We start from the raw sequence: 12,054 nt of genomic DNA, 5'->3' as shown, positions 1-12,054 counted from the left end.
TTTTTATGTCCCCCCAGAATGACTTGCTTCTGTGCCATTGCTCTGGAGCAGTTATAGCCTATGAGGAGATCTACTTCCCAGTCCTTCAGGGGTTGGATTTTGTCTACTATTTTGGCTAGATGACTCCAATTTTTAGCTGTCTCACAAGTAGGGATGTGAGCGCGGTTCAAGGGTATAGAGTCTTTCGTGTAGGCAGCGACTTGAATGGTTAAACTGTATCCCCTTACACGAAGGCCGGAAACCCTTTCAATCGTGAGTATTGTATCTTTTCTGCTTATGGTAGTAAACTTCAGCTTCACTGGATACTTGTCAGCATTAAGACCAATTCTCACTTTTTGTTCAATAAATGCAGTATCGCTTTGAGTATCAAGTAGAACGTAGACAAGTTTCTCTGTCGTTGGATTATTTTTAGATGACACCCACACTGGTATCACCATCGATGTGTTGGATGAGCCTTCATCTGTTACACTGAATGATGTAGCAGCAGCACCTTGACTTGTCCTTGTTTCTGATGAGGACACTTCCCTTATATAGTTGTGGTTAATGGAGGGCTGTAGGATGCTTCCCTTTGCAGGTGTCACCCATAGCAGAGTTTCTTTTCCCTTACGTAGTTCCGTCTATCAACCAACAACATCTCTGTAAACTTGGAGCACGCGTGAAGCTGATGTCTGTTATTTTGACAGAGAATACATTAAGTCTTAATCTTTTTCTGATCTGACCTTAAGCGATCGTTGTCTGCAACTGTTTGAGTGTTGAGAACGATAGCCTTGTTTCGCTTTGGGTCTCTGAAATTTATTTTCTCAGGGCTTGGGTCTGCAGGACGAAGGGCATGAAAGGACGTGATTGGGTTGCACGCAACTTCAGCTTCAGTAGATGTGAATTCAGCGAAGTCCTTGAAACTTGGGAATTCTTGGTTCTCATTGAGACTTTGTGTGACTTGGCGGTTCCAGCGTGAAGTTGCCCAGTCTGGGAGTTTGTGGACTAGCTTCTGGTTCTTTTTACAATCATTTAAAATGCCGAGAACCTTGACATGAGGCATGGCATCGAGACAGGCATTGAAAAAGTCGGAAAAGTTTCTGAGTCCTTCAGCATCCATAGGTTGAATTCTTGGCCAATAGGTGAAATTCTCTCTGAGTGGTGAATTGCTGGCCAAAGCGGTGATTCAGCTGATTCCAGGCATCTTAGTATACTTCTGTAACGGGGCACAGTGTCCGCTTTTAAAAACACAATTTTTCCCTGCACTGACCGTCCGCCTCTAATCTAAAAAGTAAAATATTTAATAATTAGATTTTTTTATATTATTTTGTTCAGTGTCTTTTTTTGGAACACATATTTAAATTGTGATTGTATTTTCTGTTTATCTAGTTTTCTTACTAATGGTCCTGTTTTCTAGATGAAGCTATCTGAGGGGTTGCTATGATAAATTTATTTATTGAGGGGGGAGAATCCAAATAGATCTGACCCATTGTAAAAAAAAGTAATTGCCCCCCATTGTTAAAATATAACTGTGTCTTTGTAAATCTGAGCACAGTTTCACTGGCCACACCCAGGCTTGATTACTGCTATGATTATTGAATCAAGAAACATCTTATAAAACCTGGCAAACTAATTGAAGTAGGCTACAAGATCTTAAAAAGAAACATGATCCAAATAAGTTAAAAAAAACAAAACAAATGGAAACCAAAATCTGGAGAAGGTCACAAAACCTTTTCCAGGGCTTTGTGGCAGAAAGTGAACCATGTTTAAAATCATTATCCACAAATGGAGAAAACTGGGAGCAGTGGTGAACCTTCTTATGAGTCAATGTCTGGATTTCTCTCCTGTGGGGACCCGGGGTAGAATAGGTCCTCAGCACGCCCCCTGCTCACAAACGGGGATTACCTTCTTGGATGTTTCTAGTGTCTTACTGTTTCCTCTACTGTCTGGTCTGGTGTCTGTTTTCTTTCTCTGACTTGTCCAGCATTTGGTATTTGTTAGTTACTCTAATTTCTCAAGCATCTTTTTTTGATAAACTGATGATTCCCCTTCCTGATATTTGTTTACTGCGCTGACCAGCCAGCCTCTGATGTAGTAAATGAAATATTTTATTATTCAATTTTGACATTATTTCCTTGTTTAGTGTTTCTTTTTAAAAACACATTTAAATGGTGTTTGTAATATTTGTTTATCTAATCCTTTATTAAGGTTCCTGATTCTAAATGATGCTTTCCTTCACCGACTTGTCTGGCTTTTGTTACCTAATGCAATTCCTTGAACGTTCAATCTTGTGTAAACTGACGCTTCCTCCTCCTGATATTCATTCACTGCGCTGACTTCACTCTGCATTTGATACATTTTCTCTGATTTAGTCGTCTAAAGTTCAATACTTGTTTCCTACACTCTGATGTAGTAGGTATTTCATTATTTTACTCATTTATAGTATTGTCTTTAATGTCTTGTATCTAAATGTGGTTTGTATTCTTCATTGTTCTAGTTCTTTATTAAGAGTCCTGTTTCTAGATGATGCTATCTAGGGGGGGTTGTTATTGTAGGAGTAGGAATTGTTCAATTTGAAGAAGATGCAGCTCAGAATCAGTTTTCTTGCTCGAACTCGTCTTACGTCGATTATTTTCTGACTCGTCCAGCATTTGATACATTTTATTTCAAGGAGAAATATTTATTTCCTGCTTCAATTTATGAATTTTTTTTCCCTGCACTGACTGTCCACCTCTCATCCAGTAAGAAAGATATTTAATCATCATATTTTTATGTTATTTCATTATTTAGTGTCTTTTTTTCGGAAAACACATTTTTAAATTGTGATTGTATTTTCTGTTGATCTAGTTTTTTACTAATGGTCCTGTTTCTAGATGATGCTATCTGGGGGGTTGCTATGATGAATTCATTCATTGAGGGGGGAGAATCCAAATCAATCTGACAAATTGTAAAAAAGTAATTGCCCCCCATTGTTAAAATATGAGTTAACTGTCTTTGTAAATCTGAACATACAGTAGTTTTACTGTATAAAGTGACAAATCATGCGAGTGCACATATTCATGTTTGTTAAGTTTAGTCTTTATGTGATTACACATTCAGTATAACCATCCCATTGCCATGTTATTGTAGACTGCTGCAACTAAAAACACATCTCATCTTATAGAAATCATATTTACTAACTCACTTTACTTATCAACTTGAACCAATCAAGGGGTATATGGCTGTGTGTGGTTATTGCAGTTTCTGTAACAAAAAAAAGCTTACAAGGTATGGAGTCACACAAACCCCATCGCTATGCTAGAGTAGCAGCATTTCTGCTAAAATAAACTGTACAACCCCCGTGGGGACCCGGGGTAGAATAGGTCCTTAGCACGCCCCCTGCTGTTTGTAAGAGGCGACAAACGGGGATTACCTTCTTGGATGTTTCTAGTGTCTTACTGTTTCCTCTACTGTCTGGTCTGGTGTCTGTTTTCTTTCTCTGACTCGTCCAGCATTTGGTATTTGTTAGTTACTCTAATTTCTCAAGCATCTTTTTTTGGTAAACTGACGATTCCCCTTCCTGATATTTGTTTACTGCGCTGACCAGCCAGCCTCTGATGTAGTAAATGAAATATTTCATAATTCCATTTTGACATTATTTCCTTGTTTAGTGTTTCTTTTTAAAAACATATTTAAATGGTGTTTGTAAGATTTGTTTATCTAATCCTTTATTAAGGTTCCTGATTCTAAATGATGCTATCTGGGGGGGGGGGTTGCTATTGTAGGAGAATAAATTCTCCAACGTCAAGAAAATGGAAGCTCAGCATCAGTTTTCTTGTTCTACTCGTCTTGCGTTGAATATTTCCTTCACTGACTTGTCTGGCTTTTATTTTGTTACCTGCTGCAATTCTTTGAATGTTAAATCTTGTGTAAACTGACGCTTCCTCCTCCTGATATTCATTCACTGCGCTGACTTTACTCTGCATTTGATACATTTTCTTTGATTTAGTCGTCTAAAGTTCAATATTTGTTCCTGCACTGACCATCTAACCTCTGATGTTGACGGTAATACCTTTTTTTTTTTCTTTACATATTTCTACATATTTTTACTTAACTATAGTATCTAATTTCATTATTTTGTATCTAAATGTGGTTTGTATTCTTTGTTTATCTAGTTTTTTATTTGTTGATGCTTCCCATTCTCTATATATGTTTACTGCTCTGACTTGTCTGGATTGTAATACATTTTCTTTTAGGTCGTCTAAAGTTTAATACTTGTTTCCTACACTCTGATATAGTAGGTATTTCATTATTTTACTCATTTATAGTATTGTCTTTAATGTCTTGTATCTAAATGTGGTTTGTATTCTTCATTGATCTAGTTCTTTATTAAGAGTCCTGTTTCTAGATGATGCTATCTAGGGGGGTTGCTATTGTAGGAGTAGGAATTGTTCAATTTGAAGAAGATGCAGCTCAGCATCAGTTTTCTTGCTCGAACTCGTCTTACGTCTATTATTTTCTTCACTGACAAACGTTATTTATTTTGTATACTGACTCTTCCACTTCCTGATATTTGTTTACTGCGCTGACTCGTCCAGCATTTGATACAATTTATTTCAAGGAGAAATATTTATTTCCTGCTTCAATTTGTTAATTTTTTTCCCTGCACTGACCGTCTGCCTCTGATCTAGTAAGTAAGATATTTATTCATCATATTTTTATGTTATTTCATTATTTAGTGTCTTTTTTTCGGGACACATTTAAATTGTGATTGTATTTTCTGTTGATCTAGTTTTTTACTAGAAACACTACCACCTGAGCCACGGTCACCACGGCCAGTGGCCGCAGTATCAAATCTGTTGAAAAACAGATTTAGTTCATTGGCCTGGTCCAAACTACCGTCCAACCCTCTGTTGCTGGCTGACTTAAAGCCAGTGATGGTCCTCATCCCTTTCCAGACCTCTCTGTTGTTATTTTGCTGAAGCTTCTTCTCCAGCTTCCTGCCATACTCCACCTTTGCCTCTCTGATTGTCTTTTTAAGCCCCCCCTGTATTTTTCTCACCTCCTCCCTATTACCATCTCTGAAAGCCCTCTTCTTATTGTTCAGGGTGGCTTTGATGTCCTTTGTTACCCAGGGCTTATTGTTAGGGTAACAGTTCACAGTCTTAGCCGCGACAGTGGTGTCCACACAGAAGTTAATATAATTGGTGATGCACTCTGTGAGGTTATCAATATCCTCTCCATGTGGCTCACAGATTGCATCCCAGTTTGTAGCCTCAAAATATCCTCTTAGTGTCTCAAACACTTCCTCCGACCATCTCCTCACTGTCCTCATGGTCGTAGGCTGGCGTTTCACCAGGGGCAGATAAGAGGGGCTGAGGTGAATGAGGTTGTGATCTGACCGACCCCTCTACTGTCTGGTCTGGTGTCTGTTTTCTTTCTCTGACTCGTCCAGCATTTGGTATTTGTTAGTTACTCTAATTTCTCAAGCATCTTTTTTGTTTATTGTAACTCTACTGTCAGGATGTCCTAGTAACTCACTAAAATGTATCCAGTTAATTCAGAATGCTGCAGCTAGAATACTAACAGTTACAAAGAGGAGAGAACATATTTCTACAGTATTAGCTTCCCTTCATTGGCTTCCTGTAAAATCTAGAACAGAGTTTAAAATCCTCCTGTTTACATACAAAGCTCTGCATGATCAAGTTCCTGTATATCTTAGAGACCTGTTTGTGCCCTATCGTCTGCTAGACGTTTAATATCAATATTACCTATCAACTAAGAATGAGTGTATCATAGTGTATCATGTTTTTTCCTGCAGTCTGTGCCTTCTCCTCGCCCTCCGCTCTTTGTTCTGTTTCAGGTGTCTTGATGTTAGAGCTGGCGTTTCTGATCGATGGTTCTAGAAAAACTGAATGGACTGATCATTGGTTCATGGCTCAACTAGTCTTGTTTTTTTTTTCCCTCTGGCTCGATTTGCATTTCTAGTTTTTTACCTGTTTGAATTCCTCCAGTGTCGTTTTTTTTTTTTTGCATACTGTATAATCAAAGTCTGGATTTCTATCCAATAAAGATGCTGTAATTTGACCATAAACAGGCAGTTCAGGCACAAAAACCTCCATTCTGCAAAGAAGAGTGTGCCAAAACTCCTTCATAGCGATGTACATAGGAGAGGGAATTCTCCGACATCAAGAAGATTCAGCTCAGCATCAGTTATCTTGCTTGAACTTGTTGTGCGTTAAATATTTCCTTCACCGATTCATGTGGTATTTATTTTGTCTTCCTCATTCATTCAGCATTTGATACAATATATTTTAATGCGTCGTATTTGTTTCCTGTTTATTAATTTATGACATTGTTTTCTGCACTGACCGTCCTGCCTCTGATGTAGTAAGTGATGTATTTTATTATTAGATTTTTAAATGTATTTATTTATTTAGTGTCTCTTTTTAAAAATATATATTTAAGTGGTATTTGTATTCTCTATGTTTTTTTTTTATTTAGAGTCCTGTTTCTAGATGATGCTATCTGGGGGAGGGAAATGATGATTTTATTCATTATAGTAGGGAAAAATCCAAATCGATCTGACCCATTGTAAAAAAGTAATTGCCCCCGATTGCTAAAATATAAGTTAACTGTGTCTTTCTAAATCTGAGCACAGTTTAACTGGCCACAACTAGGCTTGATTACTGCTATGATTGTTAAATCAAGGAATCACTTAAATAAATAGATCTCAAAACAGGATCCAAATAAGTTAAAAAAACAAATGAAAGCCAAAGTCTGTTAAAGGTTACAAAACAAATTCCAGGGCTTTTGGGGCAACAGTGAACCATGTTTAAAACCATTATCCAAAAATGGAGAAAACTGGGAGCAGTGGTCGGCCTTCCTAGGAGTGGTCGACCAACCAAAATTACTCCAAGAGTGCAATGACACCTTATCCAGGAGGTCACACGTGTTCCCATAATGACATCCAAAGAACCTCTGTTTAGGTCAGTGTATGACTCAACCATAAAAATGACACTGGTCAACAATGGCCTTCAAGGGAGAGTTCAGAGGTGAAAACCACTACAACTGCATAAAAAAACACAAAGGCTCATCTCACATTAACCATGAAACATCTTTATGATCCCCAAGACTTTTAAAGAAATATTCTGTTGGCCGACGAGTCAAACATTTCATTTGTTGGAAGTTGTGCTTCTCGTTACATCTGGCATAAAAATAACAGCATTTGAGAAAAAGAACATCATACTACCAGTCAAACATGGTGGTGAAAGTGTGATTATCTGGGACTGCTGCACCACTTAGGGACGTGAACAACCTGCTGTGATTGATAAAATGATAAATTGTGCCATCTGCCAGAAAATCCTGAAGGTTAACGTCCAGCCATGAGTTAAATCTATTCTGCAAAGAAGAGTAGGCCAAAGTTCCTTCATAGTAATGTACATCATATAGGAGAATGAATTCTCAGAAGTCAAGAAGATGGCAGCTCAGTATCAGTTTTGTTGTTCGGTTGCTCGGCGTTATTTCTTTTGTAAACTGACGATTCCCCTTCCTGATTTTTGTTTACTGCACTGACACATCCAGCATTTGATTTCATTTATTTTGATGAGTCGTATTTGTTTCCTGTTTTAATTTATGAGATTTGTTTCCTGCACTGACCGTCCAGCCTCTGATGTAGTAAGTATTATATTTTATTATTATATTTTTACATTATTTACATATTTAATTGGAATTTGTAATAGCTGTAATAGATGACAGCATCAGTTTTCTTGCTCCGACTCATCTTGCGTTGTTTATTGTATTCTTTGATTGTATACTGACGCTGCCCCTTCCTGATATTTGTTACTGTGCTGATTTGTGCTGATTTGCTGATTTTATTTTATTGTCATCTAAAGTTCAATATATGTTCTCTGCAATGACCGTCCAGCCTCTGATGTAAGGCAAGGGAAATGTCAGGCAAGTCAACAGTTCAAAATAAATAAAACATTTGAAATCAGCAGTAAAAACATTAAATCAACAATATGATTAAAAATCTGACTCTCAATCATACACAGTAGGGAAAAAAAAGTGCCTTTAATTTGGATTTAAAAATGTTCCATGTGATGCTGACTTCAGCTCTGCTACAGTTTGTTCCACTTCTTTGCAGCATAACAACTAAAAGCAATGTCACCATGTTTGCTGTGAACTCTGGGCTTTACTATCTGACCTGTGTCTATAACCCTGAACAGTACTTCAGTGTGTGTGTGTGTGTGTGCTCCGAGTGCTTATCATATCAGCAGGTTCCAGGTGACCTCTATGCAGCAGCATCCTGAGAACAGACTTCATGCCTCGCTCTTGTACAGGGAGATCAGTGATCGCTAGTTTTGCTATCCACACACTTGTTATAGTTTTCAGCCAAAAAGCTGCTAAGTCACTTTCTTGTCATGCTCACCTCTTCTAACCACAGAATCAGTTCATTTAAGGTGATAATCATTGTTTTGTCCAAGCTCTGCGTTGCATTTTGTCACAAACACATCAGATTATGTTTAAAGCGGATACGAGGTGATATAACAGCTAATAAAAATGAAACTGATTGTGAGCGCTTACACTGCACTTCAGATTATCTGTGGGCGTGTGGCCATTATAATTTATTTTGATTTGTCTTCCGTTTTTTATTTGCATGTGTTATATTGTTTGTCAATTTTATTAGTTTGCCGTGATTTATTGCAGTTCTGTTGCATGTTTTGTTGCTGTGTTTTAGTTGAAATCCTTTTTTTTAGTTAATTAATGTAGGCCAACCCACTACCTTTTGGACAATTGCTGGCATTCTGTGCAACTGTGCAGGACTGGAAGTGACTCACACGAGGGAATAAAAGGAAAACAGGGAGTGTGTGAGAGACGGCAGAGGGACAGGACAGGTGTGGTGGGCAGCGGCCATTGTTGTGCTGTTCAGTAGGGCTGGGTCTACACAGTGACGGAGGGAGCGTGAGCAGCGCCAGGGCCGGAACCAGGTCGGTAGTGTGGAGCAAGGAGACGCGGTGGATGGTGTGATACTAAAGGCCTGTCTACTGTATACTGGGCGGTCAGGATTCGAGCGCCGCCCAGATGTGGTGAGTCTCACACCTGGGGAGGGCACACAGAACCAGAGCCACTTCTTCCCCACTGGCAGATGTGCTGTGTCCACTAGGTCCAGGTCTACGAGGCAGCGGAGCGGGAGGAGCGCAAGGAGGGAGCAGTGGAGCCAGGAATGGAGCATGGAGCAGCGCGGTGGGGGCAGTGGTTGAGCTCCTGCCTAGGCTCAGTTCTCATCCTTCTTTTTATCCTTCGCACTGTAGACTCTTTTTTTTTTTCTTCTTCTCAGAATTAGGTTTATTTTAAGACAACCCTGTATTTACACAATTTGTTATAATAAATCAATCAAACTATTGATCTTGGTTTCACTGCTCACTCCCTTGGTATCGAACCTGTGTTTTGTAAAATCGGGTCTTAGTCCCTCCACTAGGTGGAGTTGTTGGCATTCAACAGTTACAGTCCATTAAACATCAACAAACTTTAATACACCACCCGGCCACATATCTATATGCTAAATTATCTATATACTGTATAATCTATAAAGATACTAGTGGTTTTGATAGAACAGGCTTGTAATTTTAGGGTTACTGGTTCTAATCTCACTGGTCCATCACTGTGGGATGTTGATCAGTCCCTATATTAACCCTAACTGCTCCCTGGGTGCTACACATTGGCTGCCCACTGCTCCTCAGGGAGGGGTTAAATGCAGAGAACATACGTGTATGTAGCTTTACATTTATGGCAATAAAGTATAACGTACAGTATATTCTACATCAGTGGTTCCCAAACTGGGGTACTTGAACATCTCTCAGGAGGTACACAGAAATATTTGTCAGTTTATTCTTTAACATTACAGTTTTTTTTTTTACATGCATACAGACTTTTTTTTTCTCATCCATCAATAATAATTTGTGGCACAACTCTTTAAAATACACCAAAAGGTGAAGTTCAAATTCTAAAACGAGCAAAAGATCAGAAATACATGAATGAAAAGCCCTAAATTTGAGGTTATTGTCTGCATTAACATGCCTGCAGACACAAATGAATAATGTATAACATGAGCTCAGAGGTACTTGTGGTAAATAAAGGCTATGGGGTACATGGGGCAATAAGGTTTGGGAAACACTGCTCTATATTAAACCGCAGGGTTTGTTTTACCTGTGAGGTATAGTTTGAGTGGGAGGAGCTCACATGCTTATAGGATAGGAGGAGCCAGGATTGTCAGGAGGAGGAGTTTCCGTGTTATAACGTCACAACGCGAGAAAACTCCAACTCGCCCGTTTGGAGCTGACTTTCTACAAAATGTGGAATAACAAGGGAAGGAGGAAACAGAACTATTTCAACTTTGTCCCTCTGAATGTGGATAAAATAATGTGTATCACTGTAGCAGAACCAATAGAAATATATAAAGTACATTTTTCACAATAGTGCCCCTTTAAATCACAGTTCTTTACATTTTTCAGGAAAATACTAATAATTGCAATACATTCTTAGTTGTGTGCAGAGATTATGAGAACCAGTGCAATACAATAAAGAAAACAATGGCCATGTGTCATTTTCAAAACAGAAAGTTAATTTTTCATCAAATCGTTCTGCTTTTTTAAAAAATCATCCATTCATTTTCTGACACTCTTACTCCTTACATTCTTTGGTCTCTTAAATAACAACAAAAACATTGTTTTCGTTTTTGTTTTTTGACAAAATGCTGTGGAAAAAGACACATGCTAGCTTATATTGTTAAAAAAGAAAAAGAAAGAACAACAAATTCATCCTAATCAGTATAATAAACATGAGATCCAGACCCTGTCTAGACACATGGAGGTTTACTGAATTTCCCCTTGGAGATTATAAACAATAAATCAATCAATAAACAAAACCAGTGACTACTCCACTAAGGTTTATAACCAACAGGAAGCTAGAAGTAAACAAAAGCTCCAAATATTCTGGGAACGTTAAAGAATTTTTATGTTACTCTAGTCCAGTGTTTCTCAATCTTTTCATCCCGTGACCCCCAAAATAAAGGTTCCATAGCGCAGGGACCCCCACTGTAGCTGAAAGTGGTTGAACACAGACATGAACATTGAAGAACAGTCATGTGGAGACAGGACCATCTATAAGGGGGAATAAAGGGGAGAGATTATTAGGGTCCATCCATAAAGTCAGTAAAATGATGGTTTATTGTTCTATGAATCTGTGATAACCACATTTATTTATTCATCTGAATAATATCCACTGTTATCATAGTATAAAATCCTTCTTTTAATCAGAAAGAAAATGGGTTAAAAGTGACCTACATGGTGGAAAAGGTGGTGAAATGGGATTTTAAAAAAGAAACAGAAATTGGTTAAAAAAAAGTTCCAAATTACAGTTGCCAAAAATAAACAGAAAAGGGGATAAAAACTGGTTCAAAGTGTCAATATTGGTTTTAAAAGGAACAATTAGTTTAAACTGGCAAATAATGATTAGGACAAATCGTAAATGTGGTTAAATCGGCAAAAACACGCCTGATGAGAATAGGTTAAAAGTGACAATAATGATTCAATATATGTGACATCAGATGGAAAAGTGGTGGAAAGGATTTACAAGTGGCAAAAATGTCTTGAAAATGAAAAAATGTCACAAAAGACATTGAAATTTGATAGAAAAGTAGCAGAAATTGGAGGAATGTAGCAAAATGCATTAAAAGGAGCAAAAATATGGAAAGAAAAAGTGATTAAAAATAGGTTAAAATATGGCAAGTTTAATGTGCAGAAAAAAGGTAAAAATAAGTAAAATTAAATAAATAAATCAGATGTGACAAGTAACGAAAAACATATGCTGTGCTACTGTACTTAAGTAGGTTTTTTTTGGAATCTGTACTTTACTTGAGTATTTCTTTTTTTGACCATTTTTTACTTTTACTCCTTACTTTTTAAAACTAAAATCTGGACTTTCTACTCCTTACATTTTAAAAATGAGCTTGTTACTTTTAAGACCTTTGAAGATGACGTCACGACGTAAAAAGACACAAAAAAAATTGGTAGTTTGAGCTTTTTTCTGTTAGACAGG

Source organism: Gouania willdenowi, chromosome 15, assembly GCF_900634775.1.
Source record: "Gouania willdenowi chromosome 15, fGouWil2.1, whole genome shotgun sequence".
NCBI lineage: Eukaryota > Metazoa > Chordata > Actinopteri > Blenniiformes > Gobiesocidae > Gouania > Gouania willdenowi.
Note: the sequence above shows the minus strand (reverse complement) of the source record.